At 43.2% G+C, this 26,865-nt stretch overlaps 1 long non-coding RNA gene across 1 annotated transcript; it reads right to left on the reverse strand.

Moving 5' to 3' along the window:
- Positions 1 to 1,145: 1,145 nt before the first annotated feature.
- On the reverse strand, positions 1,146 to 3,775 carry LOC138749393 (uncharacterized). Its single transcript, XR_011348606.1, has 2 exons — positions 2,102 to 3,775; positions 1,146 to 1,326 (listed from the first exon to the last, which is right to left on the reverse strand). It is a non-coding gene; the product is annotated as an uncharacterized lncRNA (long non-coding RNA).
- Between the last annotated feature and the right edge of the window lie 23,090 nt (positions 3,776 to 26,865).

Raw genomic sequence — 26,865 nt, forward strand, 5'->3', positions numbered from 1 at the left:
CATACATCAGGATTCTCTTTATCGGCACACTAATGGCATCATGAAGAAAGCACATCAGCACCTTTACTTCCTCAGGAGTTTGCAGAGGCTTGGTATATTTCTACACAGGTGTGCTGACCAGCTGCAACACAGTCTGGCATGGGGAAACCAATATGCCTGTGTGTAAAACCCTGCAAAGGGTAGTGGTTACAGCCCAGGAAAATGCAAAACCATCCCCACCATTGAGAACATCTACAGGAAATGTTGCCATCAGAGAGCAGGAGCAGTCATCAAGGATCCCCGTCATCCAGCACACGTTCTGTTCTCGTTGCTACCATTAGGCTTTACACTCAGAGGTATTGGTGTCCCCTTGCCAGACCGTGATGCAGCCAGTCAGAACATGTGTAGAAATATACCAAGTCTCTGCAAACTCCTGAGGAAGTCAAGGTGCTGATGTGCTTTCTTCATGATGCCATCAGTGTACTGGATTCAGGAAAGATCCTCCAAGATAGTGAATCCACAAGACTCACACTGTCAGGCTCCCCCTCCACCATCAGACTCCTCAACAACAAACTCAATCACAGGCTCACTTTTGCACTTTGATTTTTTTTCTCTTTATTGCAGTTTTTAAAATTTCTTTATTTGTTTACATGTATATTGAATAAAGTTTTTCACTCAGTGGGAATTTGCCTGCAGGAAAAAGAATCTCAAGGTGTATATGATGTCATGTATGTACTCTGACAATAAATCTGAACTGCCTCCTTGAGAGATCCATGGATTTAGATCCCGAGATCCATCTGTTCTTCCACTCTGTTAAGAATCCTGCCATTAACAATGTACTCTGCCTTCAAGCTCATCCTTACAAAATGCATCACTTCACACTTCGCTGGATTGAACTCCATCTGCTACTTCTCTGCCCAACTTGCATCCTATATTTATCGTGTTGTAACCTATGACAACCTTCTATCCTATTCACAGTCCCATGTCATCTGCAAACCCTCATGTCATCTGCAAACTTACTGCCCTCTTCTTCATCCAGGCCATATATATATAAAAATTACAAAAAGCAGGAGTCCTGGAACAGATTCCTGAAAAACTCCACTAGCCACAAGCGTGATTTGGAATTGATGACTTAAATGGCCCAATTTGCAAAATATTGCAATATCTTCTTGGTTATTTTAAATGAGTTAATTTATTTTCCATATCATTTTACCACACTCTTCCCTGCTACAAGACTATGGATGTGATTGGTGAAATACCCCCATAGCATGGTCGAATCAACATTACTACAAAATCTACAATGATTCAATAAGGATCTCCAATGCCCCTATCATCTTCTAGCGCCATCTGCAAAAAGAGAAAGATATTTGTACAGGATATCTCTAGAAACAAAGTAACTATTCAAATAAATTAAAATTTTGAATCTGAGACATAAGTTGGAATCTAATGTTGGCATTCCCTGTATTTCAATGGAACCCTTCATATACTTGTGGGGAAGGTGCACCAAAGACAAAATCAACAATAGTTAATGCCGTGTTGTGGCTGCATAAACATTATTAGAAAAATGCAGGAATTAAGAAGTGGGAGTAAAGGATTAAATCTTCTCACAATGAATCGCAGAAATGCTTTGTTGCTCTATTATCCCATCTTTCAATAAAAATTGGCAAAATGACCAATTGGAGATACTCAGTGAAATCTATGAAGAGGCGGTGGGGAGCAGTGAATTAAATAAACTAGATGCAACATTAATGTAATAATTCACATGATTCCCTGCTGTAAGAATCATACGCTGTTAGTCAGCCTCAAAGAGAGAGACTCATTCACATAGAGAAAGGAATAAGTTCAGCTTATGAGAAACAAGTTGGTGTGAGTGCAAATCAGTCATCTTTGAAACTGCTTCAAATCACTTTAGAGCAGTCAAGAACCTCTGCAAAGATAGATAATGATGTAGCATTCATTGTTCAGTGTTACTTAATATTTAATTATAACCTCATTAGGGGATTCTAAATCATTCTCTTATCCACCTGACCATTTTTTATTAATTTCATGAGCCTTGACTTTCTTCACAAACCTTTATCAAAAAAATCTTTCAAACGTTCCAATAATGTACAGGTTTACTTACAAAGATTAGTTTGGTGATGGTTCTTTTTTCATGGCTTACACTTATATTTTATTTAATAGCATGTGGTCAGTGTGCTGTGTGGCAAACAAAAGAAAAAAAAAACCACACACAGAACCTGTGATTGAGTTGAATAGATTTTTACTGGAACTCTCCAGGAGGTTATCAGAACCAATCCCATGATTCTTTATGGCCCCTCCCACTGGGCACATTATGACATCAGCAAGTATGACCTCTGTGACCCAGTTCGCTTGTAGATGAGTGCAGTTCACTACATTACATCCTCCACCCCCACCCCCACCCCCGAACCAATGTTCAGAGATGACAAGTCCACAGTTCATAAATATTATGTACGTTTGGAAGGCCGACCTCTCCATTGCGGGGCTGGAGCAGTTACTGGTTGGTTGAGATCAAGGTGTGCCAGTTTGAGGCAGTTGACCATGAATGCTTCCAGCCTACCCCTAATGTCCAAAAGGCACATCATCCCTTTGTGTCGTAACACCTTGTATGGGCGCTGAAGGGGCATATGGTGCACGCCTCTCCTTATGAAGACATATTCGCAGTCTTCAAGATCCATCGGGACATAGGATGGAGTGAACCATGGCGTGACATTGGGATGAGAGCCAGGGTAGCCACCTTCTCCTGAAATCATGTTAGCAGCGTCATAGGTGTTTCCTCCTGGCCCGGAGTCGCTGGCACAAACTTTCCCGGGACTGTCAGTGGGGTCCCATAGACAAGCTCAGCAGACAACATGGCCAAATCCTCCTTCCATGCTGTGTGGATGCCAAGGAGCACCCAAGGCAGCTCATCCACCCAATCTGGGCCTCAGAGCCGCACCATGAGGGCTGTCTTCAAATGCATGATGGAACCTTTGCACCAAGCCATTATAGTGTGGTGGTAAGCCATGGTGAGATGTAACTAGGTCCTTAGCATTGCTCAAAGCTCGGATGTGAACAGTGCCCCCCTGTCCGACATGATATTGGAAGGAAGGCTGAAATGGGCTATCCAGTTGGTGAAGAGGGATGTCGTGGAAGTGACAGGGGCAGGACACCTTCCAGCCATCTAGTGAACCTATCCACCATCATGAACAGGTACATGGAGCCTCTGGAAACCGGCAGTGGCCCAATGATATCCACGTGGACATAGTCAAATCATCTGTGTGTCAGCGGGAAGGATTTAAGAGGGGCTTTCACGTGCCTCTGTAACTTGATGTCTGACAGTGCAGACAAGTTCTGGCCTAGTGGCCGACCTGTTTACTCAGGCCATGCCACATGAATCTGTCTGCGACCAGTTGAGTTGTCGCCTGAATGGATGGGTGGGCCAACCCATGTAGCACGTCGAAGATGCAACGCCTCCACGTGGCGGGAACAATGGGCCTTGATCGGCCGGTGGACAGATCACAGAGAAGTGTGGCTTCAGATGGCCTGAAGTGCATGTCTTCCAGCTGTAGCCCTGAGTCTGCAGTGCGGTAGGCTGGTATCTCACCATACTGCTGCTAGGTCACTGCAAGCACTGTATAGTCGATTCTGGGAGATGGAGTGCACAGACAAGATGGACGTATGGGACAGAGCATCAGCCACTAGGTTGTTCTTGCTGGAAATGTGATTGATAGTCATCGTGCACTCTGAGATATAAAGGTGATGCTGCAGCCTTGCCCCCCTCCCTCCTCCCATCCCACCCTCCCTACCTCCCCCCCCCATCCATTTAAAGTACAAAATCTAAGATACATTAAACCAGTCAAACAATGTTGTCATTCAATAAAAATAAACAAGAAATTCCACTGAGTCAATTCTTTTCATTTCCTTCTCCTTTCGTTAATTTAGGTAGTGAATGTCCCCGGTAGGTTTTCTCTATTGTGTTTCATGTAAGGCTCCCATATTTGTTCAAATATTTCCATATTATTTCTTAAACTATATGTTATTTTTTCTAATGGAATACATTTATTCATTTCTGTATGCCATTGTTGTATTTTCAAATTATCTTCCAATTTCCAGGTTGACATAATACATTTTTTTGCTACGGCTAGAGCTTGACAAAGGCAAAAATTAGGGGCTTGTGATCGGTGAAGACTGTGAAATCCCGTCCTTCAAGGAAATAGCAGAAATGGCTTATGGCGAGAAAGAGGGCTAGCAACTCCCTGTCAAATGCACTATACTACTGCTCCAGGGGTTGCAGGTGTCTGCTGAAGAGAGCAAATGGTTTCCAAAATCCATCAGTCAGCTGCTCCAAGGCTGTGTTAGACGCATCGACTGTGAGGGCAGTAGGCACATCAATGTGTAGATGCACTAGAAGGGTGGTGCTAACCAGAGTGTCTTTGGCCTGGTCAAATGCTGCCAGAGACTGCGTCAAAGCTGAGTTCTTTGGTCTGTCAGGACAGCAGCTTGAAAAGAAGTCGCATGATTCTGGCAGCTGACAGCACAAAACAGTGGTAGAAGTTGAACATCCCAACAAACTCCAGCAAACCTTTGGCTGTAGTTGGCTTGGAAAACTTACAAATGACAACCTTTGATGGAAGTCGGACCACCCCTTGTCGATTGAGGTGGTGCCCAAGGAAATTAATGGCCATCAGGCCTAACTGACATTTCATTGGGTTGATGGCTAGGCCATAGTCGCTGGCAGAGCAGCTGCAGGTGTATTAGTGCTCCTGTCATGAATGACTGGTAATGAGGATGTTGTCTAGGTAGATAAAAACGAAATTCAGGCCATGCCCCACCGAGTCCATGAGTCTCTGGAAGTCTACGCTGTATTTTTGAGGCTGAATGGCATGTGGATGAACTCAAAAAGGCTGAATGGAAAATGATGAGGGCTGTCTTGGAGATGTTGCTGGGGTGCATGGGGATCTGATGGTACCCCCAGACCAGGTCAATTTTTGAGAAGAAGCTCGCTCCATGTAGATTGACTCGTGACGTCTTGGATGTGGGGAACCGGGTACCAGTTAGCTGTTGTGGCATTGTTGAGCTGACAGTAGCCCCCACAAGGTCTCCATCCCCCGAAAACTTCAGCATCATGTGTGGATGAGAGGCCCATGGGCTGTCCGAATGCCGAATAATTCCCATCACCTCCATCTTCCTGAATTCTTCCTTGGTGAGACACAGCTTGTCAGGAGGAAGCCTACATGCCCAGAGGATCCCTGCATGGGGATGTGGTGCTGGACACCATGTTTTAGGACCGCATTATAATGGCTGAGAATCCTGTCAGGATTATGGCAAACTCATTGCCTGATTAATGTTACCGTTGAGGTGGGAGTCCGGTAATTTGGCTTCTGAAGGTCTTTGAATTGACCAGACAGCACCCTTTCTGGTCCACCAGGAGGCAGTAGGCTCAAATGAAGTCTGTACCCAGTAGAGGCTGAGACATCTCAGCCAAAGTGAAGGTCCAGGTAAAACAGCAGGAGCCAAACTCGTGCGAGATTATTCGTAACCTGTACATTTGTATGCAGGTATTGCTGCGGCATTAAGGGATGGTCCCAACTTCCCAGTGCGGGAGTCTCAGTTCAGGGGGGGGGGGGAGGGTTCAAGAAACTGACCTCTGTCCCTGCGTCCACGATGAAACTTTGCCCTGCGTGCTGGTTCCATAGATAAAGGAGGCTGAACTGGTGGTTGACCGTCATAGCCATCAGCAACAGACAGTCCCAGGATTTCCCAGATGGGAGCAAGGTGGACAGCAGCAGTGGGCACCAGAACCCCATTTCTGATGGTAGAAACATCACCACTTTGAGTTTGACCCTCCACCTGCTGGGCTGTCCCTGGCCTCCTCAGTGGAGTGGAAGAGAGAAGGGTCACTGGGTGTGAAGCAGCAATTAAGTCAACAGATGCCCCACCATATTGATTGGTGTGCCACAGAACATCTGCACGGGCTGATAACCTGCTTAGGTCACTGAAGTCGTCATCCATGAGGAGAAGGTTGATGTCTACTGGCATTTGTTCGAAAAATATTTGCTCAAACAGTAAGCAGGGCCTATGGCCATCCATTAACGCCAGTGTATCATTTATAAGGGCGGACAGCGTGCAGTCACCCAGGCCATCCATGTGGAGCAGCCGTACTGCATGTTCACGGTGGGAAAGGCCAAAGGTACAGAGGAGCGCTAAATTACCTCATACCTGTCGGCATTTGATGTAAGAAGTTGATGATTCATCTAATAGTCTCCTGGTCGAGCCAACTGACCAGCAGTAATATCTTGTGGGGTCTGCGGTGATCTGCCTGAACTGAAACTGGGTCTTAGCCTGGTCAAACCAGACTTAAGGTTGTGACTTTCAAAAGGTCAGCAGCTTTAGTGAGACTGCATTCTGTGCACTTGTGTTGTTCATTATGGGGTCCAAAATGCAGTTTTGGACCATCGGGGCCACCACTGTGGTCGGTGTGGTGTGTAGCGAACAAAAAAAAACACATAGAAGCTGTGATTGAGTTGAACCAACAAACTGACTTTACTGGAACTCTCCAAGAGCTTATCAGCTCCACTCCCATGATCCTTTGCACTCCCCCCGCCTCCCCGCGAGGACCATTGTGATGTCAGCAAGTGCAAGCCTGCACCTCTGTGACTTGTAGATCAGTGGAGCTCACTACAAGCATTTAAAAATGTATCACATTTATCCATGGGTCCTGCAAGTTTCATGCCAGAGGACAGTTCTCGGACACCGCCTATTACTTAGCCCACACTAAAACTCAACAAACCACTACCTCATGCGCTATCTCTGAACTCATCACTTCCGATCATCTCCCTCTCAATGCCTCCAGCCTCATTGTTTCCCATCCCCATGCAGCCCAGTTCTATCTCCTCCCCAAGATACACAACCCTAATTATCCATGTAGACTCATTGTTTCTGAATGCTCCTGTTCCACTAAATTATTATCATCTTGACTCCACATTTTCTCCCCTTGATCCAGACCCTCTCTACCTACATCCACAAAACCTTACATTCCCTCCATCTCTTCAATATCTTCCAAATCCCTGAACCCAACCACCTCATCTTTACCATAAACATCCAATCACTATGCATTTCTATTCCCCATACTGAAGGCCTCAAAGCCCTTTGTGTCTTTCTCAACAATAGATCAAACCAATCCCCTACCATAACTACTCTCTGCCGACTGGCAGAACTTGTCTCCACCCTCAATAACTTCTCATTTGACTTATTCCACATTCTCCAAGTAAGAGGGCTATCCATGGGTTCCCACGTGGGCCACAGCTATGCCTGCCTTTTTGTTAGCTACGTGAAGCAATCCAAGCCTACTCAGGTCAGGCATCTCAATTCTTCCTCCACTACGTCGATGATGGCTTTGGTGCTGCCTCATGCATCCTTGATGAGCTCATCAATTTTATCCTCTTTGCTGCCACCTTCTACCCTGATCACAAATTCACTTGGTTCATCTCTAGCTAAACACTTTCCTTTCTCGATCTCTCTCTGTCTCCAACTGGGGACACAAACTCTCGACAGACATCTACTACAAACCCACCAACTCCCAGAGCTATCTCGACTATACCTTTTCATACCCTGTTCCCTGTAAGAATCCCATTCCCCTCAATTTTTCCAACTCCATCACATCCGCTCCCAGGATGAGCTCTTTTATGCCAAGATGTTCTCCTTCAAAAAATTGTGGTTTCCCCTCTACCACCATCAACTCTGCCATCTCCCACATATCCTTCATTTCTTGCAAATCTGCCCTGGCCTCCTCTACACATTACAAGGACAGGATTTCCTTGTTCCTACCTACCACCCCACCAACCTCCGCATCCACATATCATCCTCTGCCATTTCCACCACCTACAACATGATCCCACCATCACACATTTTTTTTCCTTTCTCCTTTCCTTTCCGACTTCCACAGGGTCCACTACCCCCAGGACTATTCCTCCCTTCCCACCTATCACCTCCTTAGTACCTATCCTTCTGACCATAGGTGGTGCTGCACTTGCACCCACACCTCTTCTCTCACCACCATTCAGAGCCCCAAACAGTGCTTCCAAGTAAAGCAATACTCTACTTATGAATCTGCAGGGGTTAACTACTGCATCTGGTGCTCCCATTGTGGTCTCCTCTACATTGGAAAGATTGGACACAGACTGGGAGATGGCTTTGTTGAGCACCTCTGCTTTGTCTGCCTTAATAGCAGTATTCTCCCAGTGGCCACTCATTTCAATTTCCCACCCTATTCCCTAGCCAACATGTCTGTCTATGATCTCATGCACTTCCAGACTGATATCATCACAAAATGGAGGAACAGCACCAACCATCAATTTCTCCAGTTTCCGTTAAGTACTCTCCACCCCATCTATCACTAAATCACCTTTCTTCTAGTTCTTGTGTGCTCTCTCTCTCTTCCCCCCCCCCCCACCCCATCTCCTTTCCCCTAGCTCTGCTTTAACAGAACCAATCCCCTCTCCCCCATCAATTTTCACTGTTCCTTTTTCCTGTCTGTGTCCGATTAACATCTTTTGGGTGTTGGTCTATACTCTTCCCCCTGCTCTTTCTTCCCTTCTCCCCAGCCTTTTAATTCAAGTCCCAGCCTGCTTTTTATTCATACCCAAAACATCAGTTTTTATATCTTTACCTCCTATGGAAACAGTGAGACCTGCTGAGTTCCTCCAGCGTTTCACTGTTTTACTTTAAACCTCTTCACAGCAACTCAAAGTTTCTGCAGGGTTGAATGAGGATGAGGGCTTTTGGGAAGGCAATAATTCCATTAGATTGATGGATTGATGACATTCTACAGCAGCGTGACTGCAAAACTGCACAACAATAACTTAAATAAGTTTTACCTTTGAAATTTATCATAAGTTAATATCCTATGGACAAACTAATGTGGCACACTGCTATGACCTTGGGGTTTCCAGATGATATGATAGTGTCATCTAATTTAAGGGACAGTGTTAAGATATGTCTTTCTACACATAGATGCTGTGTGATCTATTGAGTGCCTTCAACTTTTTTTGGTACATTTTCAACATGGGAATCCCTTCAGCCCATTGAGTCTAAACCAGTTCTTGGAGCAATCCTTTTCAAAAGTCAGTGACGTGTGTGCTTTGTAGAAATGAGTGTTTCTACTAGCCAAGTTGAAAGTGGCTCCAGAATACATGGTACAGATAGGGCAAGAGCTGCACAAGAAGCACATCAGGAAATCTAAGAGAGACCCACTGGTCCAGGTGGTCCGCCTTCTCCACATGAATCCACAGTATGCCTACGCTGCCTTCCCTGACAGGCATGAAGATGCAGTCTCGATCCAGGACCTTGCTCCGTCAGGGACCTCCCTGACCACCACTGTCTTTCGACGGACACTTCCCCCCAACTTCACAGGTAACAGAGTGACTGTATGAGAAGCAATAAGTACAATATGTGTGTGTGCTATTTCTTCAAAATAGTAAATTAGTATTTAGTTCATACTTGCATTCTCTTTACTAATAGTCCAAAGGTTCCTTGCAAATTAAGTACAAGTTTCCTTTTGATTTATTATTGAATTTGCTACCATTACTATTTCAAGTGAAACATTCCTGACTTTTTAGTTTTAGATATATAGAACAACTGAAAAGTGGCAAAGCAGCAGGTATGGATGGAATCCCCCCAGAAGTCTGGAAGGCTGGCGGCAAAACTCTGCATGCCAAACTGCATGAGTTTTTCAAGCTTTGTTGGGACCAAGGTAAACTGCCTCAGGATCTTCGTGATGCCACCATCATCACCCTGTACAAAAACAAAGGCGAGAAATCAGACTGCTCAAACTACAGGGGAATCACGTTGCTCTCCATTGCAGGCAAAATCTTCGCTAGGATTCTACTAAATAGAATAATACCTAGTGTCGCTGAGAATATTCTCCCAGAATCACAGTGCGGCTTTCGCGCAAACAGAGGAACCACTGACATGGTCTTTGCCCTCAGACAGCTCCAAGAAAAGTGCAGAGAACAAAACAAAGGACTCTACATCACCTTTGTTGACCTCACCAAAGCCTTCGACACCGTGAGCAGGAAAGGGCTTTGGCAAATACTAGAGCGCATCGGATGTCCCCCAAAGTTCCTCAACATGATTATCCAACTGCACGAAAACCAACAAGGTCGGGTCAGATACAGCAATGAGCTCTCTGAACCCTTCTCCATTAACAATGGCGTGAAGCAAGGCTGTGTTCTCGCACCAACCCTCTTTTCAATCTTCTTCAGCATGATGCTGAACCAAGCCATGAAAGACCCCAACAATGAAGACGCTGTTTACATCCGGTACCGCACGGATGGCAGTCTCTTCAATCTGAGGCGCCTGCAAGCTCACACCAAGACACAAGAGAAACTTGTCCGTGAACTACTCTTTGCAGATGATGCCGCTTTAGTTGCCCATTCAGAGCCAGCTCTTCAGCGCTTGACGTCCTGCTTTGCGGAAACTGCCAAAATGTTTGGCCTGGAAGTCAGCCTGAAGAAAACTGAGGTCCTCCATCAGCCAGCTCCCCACCATGACTACCAGCCCCCCCACATCTCCATCGGGCACACAAAACTCAAAACGGTCAACCAGTTTACCTATCTCGGCTGCACCATTTCATCAGATGCAAGGATCGACAATGAGATAGACAACAGACTCGCCAAGGCAAATAGCGCCTTTGGAAGACTACACAAAAGAGTCTGGAAAAACAACCAACTGAAAAACCTCACAAAGATAAGCGTATACAGAGCCGTTGTCATACCCACACTCCTGTTCGGCTCCGAATCATGGGTCCTCTACCGGCACCACCTACGGCTCCTAGAACGCTTCCACCAGCGTTGTCTCCGCTCCATCCTCAACATCCATTGGAGCGCTCACACCCCTAACGTCGAGGTACTCGAGATGGCAGAGGTCGACAGCATCGAGTCCACGCTGCTGAAGATCCAGCTGCGCTGGATGGGTCACGTCTCCAGAATGGAGGACCATCGCCTTCCCAAGATCGTATTATATGGCGAGCTCTCCACTGGCCACCGTGACAGAGGTGCACCAAAGAAAAGGTACAAGGACTGCCTAAAGAAATCTCTTGGTGCCTGCCACATTGACCACCGCCAGTGGGCTGATAACGCCTCAAACCGTGCATCTTGGCGCCTCACAGTTTGGCGGGCAGCAGCCTCCTTTGAAGAAGACCGCAGAGCCCACCTCACTGACAAAAGGCAAAGGAGGAAAAACCCAACACCCAACCCCAACCAACCAATTTTCCCTTGCAACCGCTGCAATCGTGTCTGCCTGTCCCGCATCGGACTGGTCAGCCACAAACGAACCTGCAGCTGACGTGGACTTTTTACCCCCTCCATAAATCTTCGTCCGCGAAGCCAAGCCAAAGATATAGCACAGTAATAAGCCATTTCAGCCCATGAGCCCGGGCCATCCAAATACGCTCAGTTAACCTACAACCCATATAACCATATAACCATATAACCACTTATAGCACAGAACAGGCCAGCTCGGCCCGTAGCAAATCCCCACCCTCCTAGTCCCACTGACCAGCACCCGGTCCATACCCCTCTAGTCCCCTCCTATCCATGTAACGATCCAGTCTTTCCTTAAATGTAACCAATGATCCCGCCTCGACCACATCTGCCGGAAGCTCATTCCACATCCCCACCACCCTCTGCGTAAAGAAATTTCCCCTCATTCCCCTTATAATTTTCCCCCTTCAATCTTAAACCATGTCCTCTAGTTTGAATCTCCCCCTTTCTTAATTGAAAAAGCCTATCCACATTTACTCTGTCTGTCCCTTTTAAAATCTTAAGCACCTCTATCAAGTCTCCTCTCAATCTTCTACGCTCCAGAGAAAAAAGCCCCAGTCTGCACAACCTTTCCCTGTAACTCAGACCCTGATATCCTGTCAACATTCTCGTGAACCTTCTCTGCACTCTCTCTATTTTGTTTATATCTTTCATCTTTTATATCTTTATATGTACATTTTGAACAGTGGGAGGAAACCGAGGCACCTGGGGAAATCCCTCGCAGTCAAGTGGAGAATTTACAAACTCTTTACTGACAGTGTGGGATTCGAACCCCTGTCCCGATCGGTGGTGCTGTAACATTGTTGCACTAACTGCTATGCTTACCATGATTGTAGATACATGCCAGGAAGTTCCAATATATTTTGTGTTAAATCAGTCCATGCACTCCTTGATACTGAACTCTTCTTCCATCTCTCCATGCCCACCAGGATTCTCCACTCCCCACTGAAGACACCTTCTCCCACTTTAAGCCTTCTTCCTCCTCTTGGACACTTCATCCTATCCTGCTGCTCTCTCTAGATCTTTTTATTTCCAGTTGAAGCTGAAGCACTCCCCATCTCAACTTCACCACTTGGTGCACCATCAATAATCACAAAAGGCTGAAGTTGTGAAACTATCAGGCTTTTATTAACTAAAGACTGGAACAACCAACCTCATTGACAGATCGAAGCAAAAAGAAAAGGGGAGCATGCAAGGGGCTATGGGTGGGATGAGTCTCGGGAGGCGTGTCCAGCCAGCAGCAGCCAATCATGGCATTACAGTGATTTACCACATTCACCCCACCTATTTAAGTGGAGTTCTGCAGGGTGAGTAAAAGGAGAGGGTGAAACAACAGAACATATATATATTTCAGATTAAGTCTATCTCCTCTGCTGCAATGAACAACGTGGGAATGGTTGAGGTTCTGCAAAGCATCCTGAGCTTTGCCTGTTAACAGTTTGTCAAAAGATGAGGACACATGGAATGGTGGGAGAATGTGGAGCTGGTACATCATTGCGAAAACAGTGACAAGGGGTAGGTGGTGGTCAGCTGCTGGTTCTGGGACCCCGAAGGGTGAAGTTGGGGGGAGGTGTCTGTTGAAAGACAGTGGTGGTCAGGGAGGCCCCTGATGGAGCAAGGTCCTGAATCGAGATCATGTCTTCATGCCTGTCAGGGAAGGCAACATAGGTATACTGGGGATTCATGTGGAGAAGGTGGACCATCTCAACCAGTGGGTCACTCTTAGATTTCCTGATGTGCTTCTTGTGCAGGACCACTTCTGGGGAGGTAAGCCAGATGGGCAGCATATTCACTGATGCAGACTTCCTAGGGAAAGCAAACATCCGGTCATGAGGCATGTTGTTGGTCATACATAAAAGTGACCGGACAGAGTGAAGTGCGTCTGGGAGGAATTCTTGCCATTGGGAGATGTGGAGACCCCGTGACCTCCATGCCAGGAGGATGGTCTTCCATACCATAGCCTTCTCCCTATCCACTTGCCCATTACCCCTAGGATTGTAGTTGGTGGACCTGCTCGTGGTGATGCCCTGGCCAGCAGGTACTGCTTCAGCTCATCACTCATGAATGATGACCTTCGGTCACTGTGGACAAAGACAAGGTACCCAAAGAGCATGAAGATATTATGGAATGCCTTGATAACTGTGACCGTGATCATGTCCAGGCATGGTATGGGGAAGGGGAAATTAGAGTATTCGTCGATGATGGTAAGGAAGTAAACATTCTGGTTGGAGGAGGGGATGAGTCACTTGAAACCCATGCTGAGGTGCTCGAAGGGGCAGGTAGCCTTGATCAGATGCACTTTGTCCGGCCGGTAGAACTGGGGTTTGCATTCTGCACAGTCTTGACAGTTTTTAGTCATTTGTCCCGACTTCCTCAATGGAGAATGGTAAATTCTGAGATTTGATAAAATGGAAAAACCTAGTTACTCCGGGGTGGCAACGGTCCTTGTGGAGAACCTGCAGTCTGTTCATTTGAACACTAGCACAAGTTCCTCGGGATAGAGTGAGCAGGGGCTCGTTAAGTTTTCTGGGCTGGTAGAGAATGCCATAGTTGTAAGTAGACAGCTCGATTCTCAACCTGAGGATTTTATCATTCTTGATATTGCCCCTTTTGCTTATTATTAAACATGAATGTGACCTGCTTGCTGATCTATGTCTCAGGAGGCAGGTCCAGACGGCAGCAGCCAATCATGGCACAACAGCGGTTTACCACTCTACTCCTCTTTCTTATTCCAATCTCACCCCCTCTGTCCTCCACTCTCTCCGCACAAATGCCAAACTCATGATCAAACCTGCAGATAAGGGTGGTGCTATTGTGCACTGACTGACACCTTGCCGAAGCCAGATGATGGTTTTCAGACACCTCCTCTTACTTACCCCTTCAACAGGACCCCACAAAACAACATCAGCCACCATCTCAAGTACTATTTCTCACCTCATCACTTCTGGTTATCTTCCTCCCACAACCTCCAACCTCATTGCTCTCCATCTCTGTACTGCCCAGATCTACCTTCTACCCCAGATACACAAACCCAATTATTCAAGTAGACTCATTGTTTTCACATGCTCCTGCCCCATTAAACATACCTTGACTCCAATTTTTCTCCCCTGGACAAGTCCCTCCCTACCTACATCTGCAATACCTCACATGCCCTCCATCGCTTCAATTACTTCCAATTCCTTGAACTTGACAGCTTCATTTTCACCATCGACATTCAATCTCATTACACCTCCATCCCCCATATGAAGTTCTCAAAACCTTTTGCTTTTTTCTTGACAAGCAACCAAACATGACTCCCTCCTACATTACCCTCCTTCACCTACCAGAATTTGTTCTCGTGCTCAATAATTTCTTCTTTGACTCATCCCGCTTTCTCCAAATCAAATGAGCAGACATGGGTACCTGCTACAGTCCCAGATATGCCTGCCTTTTTGTTGGCTTTGTGGAGCAATCCATGTTGCAAACCTATACAGGCAAGGCCCCTCAACTTCTCCTCCACTACATTGACAACTACATTGGTGCTGTCACATGCACCCATGATGAGTTTGTCAGCCTTATTCACTTTGTTGCTAACTTTCACCCCAACCTCAAATTCACTTGGTCAATCTCTGGTGGTACACTCCCCTTTCTTGATCTCTGTCTCCATCTTGGGAGACAAGCTTTCTGCAGACATTTTTTTACAAACCTACCAATTCCCACAATTAACTTGATTGCACCTCTTCACACCCAGTCCCCAGCAAGGATTCTATTCCTTTCTCTCAATTCCTCTGTTCTCTGTTGTATCTGCTTCCAAGATGAAGTCTTCCACTCCAGATCATCCAAGATATCCTCCTTCTTCCAAAGATGTCACTTCCCCTATACCATCAGCAAGAGCCCTTACCTGCATTTCCTCCATTTCTCACTCGTCTGCCCTGCCCCCAGATGCAACAAAAACAGGATTCCCCTTGCTCTCCCCTACCACCCTACTAGCCTCTTCATCCAACACATTTCCATCACCTACATAATCCCACCACCAGACAATCTTCCCCGCTCCGACTTCTGTAAGGACCACCCTCTCCGTGATTCCCTTGTCCATTCATCCCTTCCCACTAATCAATCCCTTGGCACATCCCTTGTGGCCACAGGAGGTGCCACATTTATACCCACCCCTCCTCCCTCACCACCATTTGGGGACCCAAACAGTCCTTCAAATTGAAGCAACATTCAACTTGTTAATCTGCGGGAGTGATCCACTGCATCTAGTGCTCCCGTTATAGCTTTCTCTACATCAGAGAGACTGGAAGATCACTTCGCTCTGTCCACATCAATGAAATGGATTTCAGTGGTCAACCATTTTAATTCTACACCCCACTGCCACGCTGACATGTCTGTCTGTGACCAAAATAGTCTGTCTGGGCATTCTCCAACCATATAGCTTTAACATTGACTTCTTCGATTTTTGCTAGCCCACTCTTTACTTTCCTCTCCCTCGGTCTTCTTTCCTCCAGCTCTCCACACACTTCTCTCTTCACTTCCAGAGCCATCACGCTGCCCCCCCCCGCACCCCCACCGGCCCTCCCTCCCTTATCCATCTATTTCCTCCTGTCTGTGGGACTGTGCTCATCTCCCTGTCCCCCTTCACCACTTTGTTTGGACATCTTCCTACATTTTACTCAGGCCTGGATGAAAGGCTCAAGCCCAATACGTTGATTATGCGTGTTTTTTCTTTGCTATATAGAGTACACTGTTTGACCTGCTGAGTTTCCCCAGTTTTGTGTTTTTACTTTCTATTATAATTTTTGAAAAAATATTTTCGAGGATGTATCTTATTTAGCATTCTTTTGAGTGCTACATATTGGATTTCAGTAGACGTTGAAACAAGTGATATTTATAGTAAAATTAATGAAAATGAAGCTTCACTTTGTTTGTAATTCATAATAGCTTTTATGTATTCACATTAGAGATTCTCAAACAAGTTGAAAATGTCTAGGTTTTGTACAAAGCCTCATTAGATTAAAATTGGTATTAACCCCTGAATTTCCTTATCTTTATCCTGCCACAACACAAGGGAGTCTTTGTTAGAATAACTAAAGTTTCTACTTTGTGTACACCATGAGAAAACTGGAATATACATTCGAATTTGTAACAAATAGTTTTTGTTTGATCTTCTGTAACTTTACTTTCTAATTTATCCCTCAAAGCAGGAAAGTCATGATTTTTGAATCATATATATATCTTGGAGTATGGCAAAAGAAACAGTATATTCTGTTTAAATAGCTTCCGACTGTTGCTTTTTTGCTTGGGATTTTGAGAGGATGTTAAGAGCCTGGCCTGAAATTCCATACAGAATTTGATAAAGAAGTTCTGAATTTGACAAGAAGAAAACTGGGATCAATGCCATGGGGGGAAATACTTCAACATTGCTGCTTTAAAAGAATCACCTATCAGCTATTTTTAGATGTACAATGCAGTAAGAGGCCCCTCTGATCCAAAAGCCTATTTCTCCCCCCGCCAAAAAAAAACACCAAATAACCTAGGGTGGGAGAAAACCAGAGAACCTGGAGGAATCCCACATATCAAGGGGGAGAACCTACACACTCCTTACAGACAGCGCCTTTTTGTTTCTAACTTACTCTTAATTTTTTTTAGATTCAATGATCCCTTGTCGCTGTCTTCAATTTTGCTTCTTTGAAACCATTACAATATCTCAATTAGACCATCAGACTGGTTTCAACTTCCTTATTTAACCATTATGGTTTCTGTCTCCCATTTCTCCCGATTCGCACAGTGATATATTTTGCATTTAGATGTCTTAAATTGAATTTGTCTCCATTTTTCCTTTTGCTGTATTATTCTACAACTCTCCTTCCTACATAATCAACTTATCACAGATTTGACACTAATAGATTATCAAAATTAATGGCTGTAAAATTGTTTGAAATTTCCTAACCTTTGCATATGAATTTTTTATGTCTGCTCTCTCTTTGCAAAGCTTTGTGCCAAGAATGCTCATTTGTGTAGCATCTGCTCGGCAGTTTCTATGCCATGTTAAAAGTCACTCACTAATTACTTTAATGTAATTATTTTGTTACTTTATGCTTTTGCTCTGCTCATCTCTTGTCTGATCATATTCTATATCAGACCTAATAATTGCATTATGGTTTCTCTTGCTTGCCTGAATCATTTTCCATTGTCTTATTCAGCCTCAGCTGGTGGTCGAACTCAGTTCTAATCATTTTTTTGTTGCCCTGGCCATTATTTTCCACATCAATGCTAACATAATCTTCCCCTTAGTATTTATAAAATTCTCCAAATGGTTTCATATACTGCTGTTTAGCAGTCAATCTACAATCCCACAGAATAGTTTACACACAGTCAGATTTCTATGTTTGTATGATATTGAACATTTTCTATGATCATATCCACCTCTATTTCTCAAAGGTAGTGCCTAGCCTGACCTTACCTTGTTGACAAAGTAGGAATGCTGTCAAACCATTGACCAGTGCTTTCTTATTGCATTCATTCATAGTTTGTGTTTAGTGCAGCCTTATCTGATTTTGGTATCTGAAATAGAATGCACAGCAAACGTCACAGTGCAATGACAGGATGGACTGGATTTTAGTCCATTACCAAGAAGAAGGGTTGCGGCATGAAATGCCAACAATTCTTTATGTCTCTGATGCTGCTTGACCCACTGGCTTCTTCCAATAGATTGCTTGTTGCTCCAGATTCTGGCATCTGCGTAAGCCCAGCAACATTGGTCTGTGAGAGTGAAAATCTTGCCCTTTATGCTTTGTTCATGAAAAGTGTTCAGGAGCCTCACATTGGGGTTTAATCACATAAAAACAAATTTCTAGTTCTCAATAAGAGCAGTGGCTCCAGCATCCAAGATTTGATCCCATTCTCAGGATGTGAGAAAATACATCTGGGGATGCACAAGACCCACAATGAAGATTGTGACAGGCTTCCAAAAACTCAACACTCTAGAAAACAATGCATAATTGAAGACAGTACATTTCTAGGTCATTGTTGAACATGCTGCCAAGTTGCTTGAAGGCAGAAGAGCAGCAGGTGCAGTTCAAGAGATCACCTAGCTACCTGCCCCTCTGACTGCAAGAAGTGCTGCACCTGCTTTCTCACCATTATACAGACCCCCAAACAGACTTTCTGTGAGAAGCAACACTTATTTATGAATCCAAATGATTATTTACTGCATCCAGATGGCCTATATGGCCTCCTGTATATCAGAGAGACTGGATGCAGACTGAGTGATTGTTTCTTTGAGCACCTTCACTCTGTCTGCTGCAACCACCTTAGTTCCACACTCCATTGCCACACTGACCTCCATGGCCACATGAACTGTCATTTGAGACCATCTACAAATTGGAGAAAAAACATCTGATATTCTGTCTCAGCAGCCTCCAACAATATTGACTTTCCAAATTTCTGTAACCCTCTCCCCGATCTCTTTTCCTTCCCCTTTTTTCCTCCTCCAACTCCCCATACCTTCCCTTCTTTCTCTTATCATAGAACTATCCTTCTTAGCTCTCTGCCCTCTCCCCCCCTAACATTTCTCAGCCTCTGTCTCTTCTTACTTTCCCATCTGTAACCCTCTCCCCTGATCTCTTTTCCTTCCCCTTTTTTCCTCCTCCAACTCCCCATACCTTCCCTTCTTTCTCTTATCATAGAACTATCCTTCTTAGCTCTCTGCCCTCTCCCCCCTAACATTTCTCAGCCTCTGTCTCTTCTTACTTTCCCATCTGTAACCACCTACTACCTCTTTCCTGTTAGACAGTGTTCCTCCCTTCCTTTCCTGTTCCTCCCTCCTCTCCTCCTCACTCCCCCCACTTTTTTATTCAGGAGTCTCTCTGTTTTTCTACTTTTCCTGACTATGGTCCAAAGCATTAACTGCCTTTTGCTCAGCTAATGGAGCTCACCGGAGTGCTGCTCTGGCACCTCTGTTAAAAAAAAGGCAAAAGAAACTAGTGGGGAATTTTAACTAATGGGAAACTGTGATAGTACAGATCTATCACCAATGTACATAGTGTATATAGTTACAGTATCTAGATTGTGCTTACAGCGATTGGCTGAGAGCTAAGCCACGCCTACTGTCTGGGCCTTAAAGGTTTGTGTCCCTAGCCAGGTCAGATCATTCCGGACTGGTCGGCCACCTGTGAAGAGCTCCAGTCTTTTGCTAATAAAAGTCTTGGTTTGAATCAACAAGTCTTTGATTCTTTCGACGAGCTCTACAGGAACTTAACAGCAACTGCATATTAAATACAGGAGATTTTATGGAAGCAGCTGTTGGGGTGGGGAGGAGGAGGAGAGGGGGTAGTGGCTGGCAGGGAAAAAATACCACTAATAACATTAGGATATTTGATTGTTTGTGGTGAAATCCTGGAGCTGTGACTGTCTTTTAGGTATTTGTGAAATTCCTACTCACTCAACCCATTGTCCTAGGAAGCTGGGAAATGCATGTGTGAGCATCTTTCTGCTCTTCCCAAAGCATGCCATTGGATTTCATGTAGGAGGTATGTTAAGCAAGGAATGAACCCCAAAACCTAAGGTTAAAAGTCGAAAACAATGCTTGCTCATCTTTGACCTGATTTTGTCAAAATATTCAAGGCTTTCATCCAAAATCCTCTTATACACCTGTATAAATTTAGTTTTTGTTTTACAAGCCATATGAAAAAAAAAAATTTCTAGGCAAGGAGCTAATTTTATGTAATTTCAACTGTCATTAATAATGGATCAACCTCTTGGCCTAGCTCCACCAACTATAGTTGACTGAAAAGAGGCTCTTTTTCTTTGTGTTTATATGGGAAAAAAGTTATTTAGCGAGGCAATGAACAAGACAAAATGCATTTCCAGACCTTCCAAATGGTTTCACTCCACTCCTGTCAATATTAGTCACTTCCAAAATACAATATATTTTACTGGCATAGATAAGATAATAATTTATGTAAAGATTTAAGTTCTTTAACTTTTTATTTATTTAAAGACTAAACAGCATTTGTATTGGTCTCAACCATGTAGTACCCAACACGTGTGAGGATATTGTGAATACCGACACTCACAGGTACTCTTCCTGTCCAACCATTTCTGCGAGAGAAATGGTACAAGGCAGAGTTGCCAACCTACTGCTTTTAATATAATATTCAGCGTTATTTGTGGCTTTGGCAATAGTTCATTAGACATTCTTTTTTCTAGGTTCCAATTTAGATAGCTAATAGTGCAAAAATTTACTTTATTTCTGTTATTTTTATACATGTTTAGGAACACAACTAAGCGCTGTGGGCCCTGTTGTCTGCTCTGACTCAGTCACATTAATAAGGCTACATCTGTGGTGGCTGGTGGTCCTTGGACTACTCGCTAATACAAAAGTAAATTCTTCTCACTAACAATCCTGTGGCTTCTAAGCAAACGTTAACTTTTCTTTTATAAACAAGCTGAGGAGTGATAACAGTAAAAGTGACAAAAGCTACGTTTCGCTTGCCTCTAGTTCAAATTTTCTAACCAGGTCCAAATGCAGATCTCAAACTAATGCTGCTTCAAAGTCAGGCTTGTATTCTTGTTCAGGTGTTTGGAGTGAAGAAACGTGGAAGGAAAAGAAGGAAACTTATCCCTGATTTAAACTTCAAGGACGATAAACTTAGGTGTAAAGTATGTGTAAACATAAGCAATTTGACACTTTTCCCTTCTAAGGATTTGAGGCTGTCAAATGAACAGCAGATGTACCAAATATCCTATTACGGAGCTGATTGAAGCACACGTTGAAGTCTCTCAGAAACAAACTTGTTGATCACAAACAATCAAAAGCTCACACTGTTGCTCTACATGTTGAAAATATAGCTAGTGAAGATGCTCTTGGAAAATTATGTGATACCATGAATGGTTTGCATCTAAAGGCAACGTTCAATTTTTCATTTTGCATATTATTTAGCTCAGAATGACAGACCATACTCTGTTCACTATGGCTTACTAGAATGACAAGACAAAAATAGTGTTGACATTGGAATTGGACTGCATTCCCACACTAGTGTGCTAGCCATTTATATGAAAAAGAAAATTTGTCAGTATATCAAGTAAATAAATGGCAAAATTTGTTTTAATTGATGAATCAACAAGCCTGAACATTAAGACCATCCTAATAGTTTATTTGAAATGTGAAAGTGATAAGGAAGTTGATCCCCATTTTATGTTTTTAGACCAGAGATGAAAAAAGAAAGAAAAAAGTAAGATTGAATCTAAAATTGATGAGCTTCAAATTAAAAGTAATTTGACTTTGGAAAACAATTTTAAATTGCTAGCAGAAGAATTGAAGCAGGTTAAAACAGATCTGACAGTTAAACTGGATAATGCATTGAAGGTGATGAATAACATTACACAAAGAATGGATGAGTTGGAAACTAAGGTTCAAGACGTTTGAGAGGATATGCAGCATATTGAAGGGGGAAACTTTCTTGGTGAATAACACAATGCACGACCAACATGTTTGGATTTTCATCCCTCATTAATTTTACACATCCTTTTATTTTACACATTATAGGAGGTGCACCATTTTCATCCATATAATTTTTGAGTTTGCTGTAGTGGTGGTTTCTAATGGATTCCCAAAACAACATCTCTTCTTGAAACGCTTCCTGATCAAAATATCTCACATATGCTAATAACAGAGCCTCACTGTACAGTAGATTCGTCCAGTTGTATTGAGAACTTTCGTGATTTCAACTTCTCAATAAGCTGTTTTTCAACATCTTGACCCATGTCATCTATTCTGTTGCAGACAGTACTATTACTCAATGGCATTGCTCAGACATCAATGTCATCCACTGTGTTGAAAAAACAGTGATATTGCAGGTTTAATCAGTTCTTCCCCATTTGAATGATTCTGCCCATGTTTTGCTATCAACAGAGAAATTTCATAGTTAGCTTCAAGGGTATGATTCAAGCTGTTGTTTGCGCAGTGAATAATGACGTGATTTGTGATCCATTTTCAAACTTCTTTTTCAGCGATTTAAAATATTCCAATTTCAAATTGACACTGTTAGGATTTTTTACCCTCAAATGAACTTCAAGGCCTGCTTTCATTGATTCATTTTTCAAGTCTATTGGCATAATAGGCAAAAAGGTACATGTTTATTGTGTACAGCAGGTATAAACCCAAACTTCAAGAATTCCGCTGAATATTGACGAACCTTTTGCTTGCTTGGTCTGCTCATTTTGAATATACAACAGCACGAGCTCCCTCAAACAGATTTATACAACATCGCAAGCTCCCTGAAAGAGATTAATCAATATTTTATTATGTCTTAGAATTGATAAAAGTAATAATAGAATAAAAGGAAGAATACTGACCCTAAAAGAAACTTTAAAAAAACACTAGTGCAGTTTCTGACATTTTTTCCTCACAGAGAGTGAATCAAAACTGCACTAGACTTGTGCTTTACTTTTTAGGGTCCCTATTTTTTTCTGATTTTGGTGTCCCCCTCAGGCTGACACCTGGAGTGGATCTTTCCCCCCCCCCCCCCCCCCATACACTAGTACACAAAGATACAGGTCTCACTCACTTCTGAACTGAAAAAGTAAAGGGGTAAGGACGGAGACATGATTGTTGAGATAATTTGGAATCCTCATTGCCAATGAAATAATTTGGAATGGATGAATAAGACTGGTCAGAAAAAATATAATTATAATGTTAACCAAGGATAACAACAGTTAAAATAAAGGAAACAGCAGAGAAACATTGGAAGAGCAAAAACACATATTATGAAAATAAAAAGAACAAAGAGATTTCACTTGGAAGTTACCACAATTGTGTTGTACTGACAGTATTGCCAAGTTACATCTTTCACACCAACATAGCGAGTTTATTTTTTCAAACCAACTTTTTAATTATTTCCCAAAATATTCCTATGCCCCATTATTTTTAAGCCTCAAGCCCCTCCTTGAGAATCTATTATGTAACCACTGTGTATAAGTAGGTGAAGAGTCATCTTTCCAATTCAATAAATTGCTCATCTGTTTATTAGCATGGCAAAGGGTAAAACCTTCAATGGCTGGGATTAAGAATGACTGGGAACGAGATTTGAACATAACATTTTCAGATGAAGATTAGTTCTCATCTCTCAACTTGATTGATGATTCCTCATTTTGTGCAAGCCATTGCTTATTACAATTTAATGGTGTACATAGAACATATATTCCAAACTTAAATTATCTCACTTTTATCCAGATATTGATCCACTATGTGTGAAGTATAAACTTTTTGGGAGTGCCCAAGTTTAGGGAGATTTTGGAAAGACCGTTTCCAAACTTCATCAATAATTTTTAAGATCAATATAGAAGAATGTCCATTAACTGCTTTTGTTTGGTTTTTCTCAGCTATTCCTCTGTCTGCAACTCAGGAGAAAACTTCAGCCTGCTTTTACTTTCTATGGATATTGCATGACCTGCCGTTTCTCCAACACTTCCATGTAACGAGCTAAATATGTTATTGTTCTATCAAGGATGACTATTGTGCTATCCGCGTTAAATAAAGTGCAGAGGAAAGCCAAGTTCTATTATTCCTTCACATTCCATCATAAAATCCTCTATTAACTAATTTACACTGACTGTTTATGTCCTTGTAATTCCTTACTTTATTCTAATACATTCTTCCAAGATAAGTTTTGTACTTTTTGCATTCTTCAATCAAAATATTATTCTTCAATCTCTGCTAAATGTCAATTTGTTAAAAAAATGTTTAAAATATGGAGTGGCTTTTTATAGCTGAGAAATAAATCACAAGGCTCATTAGTTGTACACCAATTTAAGGCAAGAGCATAGAATTTTCCTTCTCAACAAAACCTATAAACAATATTACAGTACAGGTGCATGCACCAATGACAGGCCATAAAGGAAGACATTAAAGCCCTCTCTGAACAGTTGCAAGTACTCCAGTAAAAGTGTCACATGCAAGGTTATCGTAAGGAAGGTTCATTCAGTCACTCACTATTCATAGTGAGCTAGTAAGATTCAAAATTCAATTTATTGTCATGTTATAAAACAGAGTCATGTTACACAAAATTGCTTTTGCCTGCTGTAAGGCAGACAGATTCACCGTCGGCTGAAATTGCCTGAAGTACCACTTACAGTCAGAGAAAAAGAAGCAAAAGAGGGTTCCTGCCATACACCACCAGCCTATTGCAGGGGGAAACCTCTGTACCTCCAGGGGCAACACCTGGTCGGCTGCCAATCAGTCGGCCTGAATGGATCAAGCCCCACCCGGTCGGGTGTCAATCACCCTCTGGGATATAAGCCTGTGCCGGCCTCCAGAGCCTCACACTGAGTTGCTGCAGCCACAGCCAGCCTGGCTCTGTGGAAGTCTTTGAGGATTAAAGCCTGTTGTACAGTCTTTACCTTGTGTGTGTCTGATTCTGTCTAACAGTGCACCACACCGAGTATCTGTAGATTTTCCTACAGAGATTCTGCAGCCACACAGAGTCAAGTCCAAACCATTGGCAACCAATGATCCAGATCCAAGCCTCTGAAACTTTCAGGAACGCTTCATTGCTTTCGACACCTTCAACCAGATTTGAGCCACTTTGCAGCAGTCTACAGCAGCCACAGCCTCTGTGAATTCCTCATCTTAAGTCACCAGCAGCCTGCCACATGCTTGGGTCTTTCAGCTGCAGAGCCCCCTCACTGATTTGCTGCCATGGTCACCATCCCGTGGATCATCTTCTCCTTCTCAGTCGGGGGATGTACTCCCCATTTTCTGGTGCCCTGTGTCAGTCCTCCGCTACCCCGGAGTCTGCAAACAGGATTTGACATTGGCTTTACAGGAGAAACCAGAGAGAGGTAGTGGATGATTGTCTCTCAGACAGGAGGCCTGTGACTAGTGGTTGCCTCAGGCATCAGTACTGGGTCAATTGTTATTTGTCATCTATATCAGTGATCTGGATGATAATGTGGTAAATTGGATCAGCAAGTTTGCAGATTTCACAAACATTGGAGGTGTGATGGATAGCAAAAAAAGACTTTCAAAGTTTGCAGAGGGATCAGGACTAACAGGCAAAAGAGATGCAAAAATGGCAGGTGGAATTTAATGCAGACAAGTGCAACGTATGCATTTTAGATAGACAAACCAAGGTAGGACATACACTGTAAATGGTAGGGCACTGAGGAGTGTAGTAGAACAGATGGATCTGGGAATGCAGATACATAATTCCCTGATCATGGCATCAGAGAGAGATTTTGACATATTTCATAAATCAAAGTATTAAGTATAGGAGTTAGGATGCCATGGTAAAGTTGTACAAGACATTTCTTAGGCCAAATTTGGAGTATTGTATGCAGTTTTGGTCACCTAACTACAGAAAAGATATCAATAAGATTGAAAGAGTGCAAAGAAAATATACCAGCATGTTGCCAGGACTTGAGGAAATGAGTTACAGGGAAAGGTTAAACAGGTTAGCACTTTATTCCCGGGAGCATAGAAGAATGAGAGAAGATTTTATAGAAGTAAATAAAATTATGAGGGGTATAGACAGAGTAAATGCAAGTAGGTTTTTTTTCCACCAAGGGTAGGTGAAATACAAACCAAAGGACATGCATTTAGGAGGAAAGGGGAAAAGTTGAGGGGGAACATAAGGGAGAACACTTTCATACAGAGAGTAGTGATAGGGTGGAACCAGCCAAGGTGGGGAGTACGGGCTCAATTTTAAAATTTCAGAAAAATTTGACAGGTGTATGGATAGCCGGTATATGGAGGGCTTTGGACTAGGTGCAAATCAGTGGGACTAGGCTGAATAATAGTTTGGCACAGACTAGAAAGGCTGATGGGCCTGTTTCTGTGCTGTAATATTCTGTTTCTATCTGTGTGAATAGATGGAACATATTAGAACATGTTCTGCAGAATAGAACATAGATATCCACAGACAAAATAGGTCCTTCGGCTCAGTGTTGTACTGATCAAATAACCTACTCTAATAACTGCCTAGAATTTCCCTACTGCATATCCTTTTTTTCTCTCTGTTCCATGGACCTATCTAATAATCTCTCGAAAGATCAAATTGTACCTGCTTTCACCATCACTGCCAGTTGCGCATTCCATACACCAACCAATTTCTATGTTAAAAACTGGCCTCTTATATCCTCCCTTGAACTTACTCCTAAGAACCTTAAAATTATATAGCTCACGTTAGCCATTTCAGCCCTGGAAAAGCCTTTGGCCATCCACATAATCAAGTACTCTTTTTATCTTGTTGACATCCATCAGGTCTTTACATATCATCTATGATTGTGAAACACTCATAAAACTAAGAAATACAAACCTGACTTTAAACTAGCAGATCAGATTGGTAAAATATCAACTGGTTTTTAACTTATTGAAGTAGGGAACACAGAATGCAGCAAACGATTGAGTGGATCGTTGGACATGTGAGAGAGGCCGTAGGAGATGCGGGGGTGGCCATTGCAAGTGCTGTTCAAGAAGGCAGAAGCATGGAAAAAGGGCCGGCATTAGGGGTTACACAGGGAGTTAACCCCTTCAGATCTGCGCTCTCAACCATCTTACTTGCAAACATAAGATCGCTGGAGAACA

This window comes from Narcine bancroftii, chromosome 14 (assembly GCF_036971445.1).
Source record: "Narcine bancroftii isolate sNarBan1 chromosome 14, sNarBan1.hap1, whole genome shotgun sequence".
Taxonomy (NCBI): domain Eukaryota; kingdom Metazoa; phylum Chordata; class Chondrichthyes; order Torpediniformes; family Narcinidae; genus Narcine; species Narcine bancroftii.